At 48.7% G+C, this 4,198-nt stretch overlaps 1 pseudogene; it reads right to left on the bottom strand.

Moving 5' to 3' along the window:
• Window positions 1-2,198: 2,198 nt before the first annotated feature.
• LOC119352607 lies at window positions 2,199-3,897 on the bottom strand (annotated as a pseudogene).
• Between the last annotated feature and the right edge of the window lie 301 nt (window positions 3,898-4,198).

Raw genomic sequence — 4,198 nt, 5'->3', positions numbered from 1 at the left:
AGGACCGGAAAATTGACCTCATGCCTTATCATCCAAAGTAAGTCAGTTTCGAACAACCCTTTCATACATTTCAATCATTCCTTCTCTCTCTATGGGGAATAATTTGAGGTTGTCTTTTCCCCGCAGCAACGGGCGTGCCGTCCTTATCGTTCTTTATCCGCAAGTCTCCCATGCCGTGTATTTTGACCCTTCCAGAGACTACGAGAAAAAAGACTACACCCACATAATGAATATTCTAGATGATGCTCTCCAAGGCTTCAGCTTTAGAGGTGGCCACATGCAGATCAGGAAACAAAGGAACAAGAAGATGGGTTTCGCGCATAAAACTAACTTCTCCTGCATCCAAGTCCCAAAACCAAGCAAGAAGGATGGACTGTACATCCTCCATCTCATGATTCAGTTCAACACAGATCACCAAAAGCTTTGCATGAGAAGTAGAAATGATGATCATATCCACAAGTGGCTAGAATCTCATGAAGAAGCGGATTATAAACTTAGAGATTACTTCTTTCGCATCCAAAGCGACATTGCGACGATCATCATGAAAGAAGTCGTCGATGAGAAGGAGATGTTCCACCACGGCCCTATATCGCGAGCTGACGTCCGAACTCGCATAGGCATGCAACGTCTAGACCTCACGCCGTTCAAGAAGCTAGGGTCCATCCTCGATGATATGGAAGGATGGAACTTCTAGTGATTTTTGATGCCGATGATGATGATATGTGTCGGTTGAACTTGTATACTATTTGTAGCGATGCAACTTTGTGATGTCCACGATCCCTGCCGAACTTGCGTAACGCTACTTTGTTAGTTTGCGCACGATGACCTGCGTACCTCTAGTTAATTAATTTGCGTACTGTATGTTGCATCTAGTTGCTAACCCTTTTTTCGGTGTTCTCTAGTATATTTTGTTGCATATATATGATTGTACATCCTCTTCATGAACATGCATCTCTAACAGGTACCTAGTTTCTTGATGGCGAGATGGAACTGCTATGTCGTGTACAAAGGGAAGGTTTCGGGGGTGTACAACGAGTCGCATGAGTGTCAGGCGCAAGTGAATGGGTTCTCGGACGCCAGCCATAAAGGCTTCAAAAGCAGACAAGAAGGAGAAGCTAGTTACTTGAGGTTCACGCTAGCGCGAGAGAGGACTCGTAACCGCCATCTCATGTACTGCATAATTCCGCTCTCACTCATAGTGATAGCTCTTCTCGCGTATACCTTTGTTTAGATGGAAGACGTTGTAGTTGCAAGTATTCGAGACCTGCATGTATCACTATTTTCGAGATGATGACAAGATACCACTTTGTGTTGGATGATGATTATGACGAGACTATTTGTATGTATATGCTATGATTACATTTGTGGTCTCGCAGACATTTGTATGTGTATCATGATGACATTTGTATGTGCTAAAGATTCTTCTATAAAGCCTGTTCAAATACAAAACAAATATGCCGAAAAAAACAAAAAACTACTAAAATTAGCAGTAGCGAGTGGAGAAAAGTTAGCAGCAGCGCGGTTGTAGCAGTAGCGCGGACAGGGGAAGCGCGCTATAGCTATTAGCAGCAGCAAGGTTCCTTTAAGCGCGCTGCTGCAACACTTGTGTAGCAGTAGCGCGGGTGGACCAGCGCTACTGCTATACGTTAGCTGTAGCGCCTTATTAGTAGCGTCGGCCCCCGCGCTACTAAAAGGCCGAAAACCCGCGCTGCTGCTAGGCTTTTCCCTAATAGTGGTTGCAAGCCCATTCTCGACTCGCAACCGGGGCCCTACCTTTTTTTGCAGTTGCAAGTCCAAACTCGACTCATAAATGAGCTCTACCTTCTACTCGCAATCCCACCCTCTACTCGTAACTAGGGCTCTACCTTCTTCTTGTCCCAGTTGCAAGTCCATCCTCAAATCACAACAGAGGTCTGAATTTTTTTGTCCCAATTACAAGTCCACCCTCAACTCGTAACTGGGGGCCGACCTTTTTTGTCCCGGTTACGACATAGTGGGCGTGTGATGTTTTCGTGGGCGGCAAACATAAAAAAGGGCAAAAACAAACAAAACAAACAAATAATACAATGGCAGGGCTTTATTTATCCCCTGATGTAATATGATGTCATACTTAGATGTGAGGTATTATTCACATCTAGATGTGACATAGCTGGACCCTTATTTGACAACTTGGCATGCAAGTACATAAATGCCAAGATTTACATAGATTGGGTGTGCTTCTTGACACGCGCCGAAAGCAGTTTCTTCATCACCTTGAATAACCCGTCGAGCTCAACCAGGTCTACGCTGCAATTCTCTGCCAGCGGCGCACACTCGAACTCGCGCACGAGCGCGGCCAAGAACTTGATGTGCACCATCGCCTGGCTCGAGCCGGGGCAGTGCCTGTACGCCGCCCCGAACGGCATCATCCGGATCTCCTTGGGGCCCGGTGTCGGCCCGATGCCCTCCCCCTTGCCTCCGGCATGGAACCGCTCTGACCGGAACTCGTCCGGGTTCGTCCATGTCTTGCTATCCCTCCCGATGTCACCAACGATGAACTGTACCCTCATGCCGCCAGCCGACATGGCCGCCATCGTAATGCTGCCGATCACCACGGTGCCCTTGCCGTGGAAACCGCGCATGATGAACAGCCCCGGTGGGTGCATCCGTGCATGCGGAGGCTTTCCATCACCACGACGTGCAGGTACGGCATGCCGCAGAGGCTCTTGGTGGAGACTACCCCGCCATTACTTGTCCGACCGTCGATGATCTCCCTATGTGGGTTGTCCTGGACATCTAGCTGGTCCACAAGGTGGCCGAGGGTCCACTCCAAACTAGTCACGACTGAACCCGAGCCAGCACCCAGGAACTCTAACACGAGGCATACAAGCTCATCGTCCCAGACCTCGCACCGGACATCCTTGCCCTGCTTGCCGCTAGCATCGTTGTCAGCAACGCGTAGATCAAGGAGTGAGTCGACATATGGTTGGACACCGCCGCCAGCGGTGCAGGCTCGAGACTCGAGCCGCCTTCGTTCATTGATGAGGGGGAGGAACAACTTTGTCTGCCTGCCGACGAAGGAAAAGAGTCGTCCAAGCAGCCTCCAGTTCACGAGCTTGCACAACATCGTGCCATGGGATTGAGGTCCTGTTTGGTTCATAAGTCCTAGGACTTTTTTAGTCCCAACTTATAAGTCTCAAGTCCCTAAAAAGTCCCTACCTGTTTGGTTCCTGCAACTTAACATTGACTAAAAGACCATATTACAACTATAAGTCCCTCCTTGAGAGTCTTATTTCATAAGTCTCAAATGCCCACTTTAAGTCCCTATAAGTCCCTCCTGTTTGGTTTAGATGGGACTTATAGAAATTTTTTTAAGTCCCTAAACCAATAAGTCCCTGGAAACAAACAACCTCTGAGCTCCCCCATAGAGATGATAAAGTCATGTATCACCAGCTCCATGGCACGCACGTGGCGCCTGTCAACGCCATCACCGAAGCAGAGGCGCGCGAGCAACGCAAACCAGCGGCATTGATGTGGCCACGGGCGACGAGCACCTCGCCTGCCACGTCCTGACCAGTTGTGGCCCCTTGTTGCATCAGGCAAGGGAACTGAGGCGCGAAGGGTGGAAGCTCTTGGCGATGAGGTTGCATCGGAGCACACGCCAATAGGGGGGGGGGGGGCGTACTCCACCATGGTTATGTTCTCGTTCCGTTTACCGCGAAGCCCGGTGGCCAGGACCACCGGGAAGATGGCGACGAGGCAGTTCGGGAACACGCTGGCTTTCTCGTTCAATGTGTGCTGGGTGGCGACAGTGTCGACAACCTTGTGAATGGTCGTCTGAGCACGAGACCTCGTAGTTCTTTGCCGGAGAACAATGGTCGTATACAAGAGGACGATGAGGAGCACCAGGACCTCCATTGTCTCCTTGGTGATTTAAGCTTCAACCAGAGCTGCCAGATGCATTTCTGTGTGTGACTGTGTGGTACTCCTTCCGTCCTGAATTACTTTTCACAGAAGGGGATGTATCTAAAACTAAAAATACGTTTTGATACATTCATTTCTGTGACAAGTAATTTTGGACGGAGGAAGTATATATAAAAGTCAACTACATGCACTAGCTAGGCGCACTTGATCGTTACGCATTATCTCCTCCATTATATCTAAGGAAAAAAGCTATCGTCATTATTCGTTATGTCCTGTAATATGTGTACATGAATGA

The sequence above is a fragment of the Triticum dicoccoides genome, chromosome 2A (assembly GCF_002162155.2).
Source record: "Triticum dicoccoides isolate Atlit2015 ecotype Zavitan chromosome 2A, WEW_v2.0, whole genome shotgun sequence".
NCBI classification, from domain to species: Eukaryota; Viridiplantae; Streptophyta; class Magnoliopsida; order Poales; family Poaceae; genus Triticum; species Triticum dicoccoides.
Note: the sequence above shows the minus strand (reverse complement) of the source record. Positions and strands in the feature narration are given on the sequence as shown.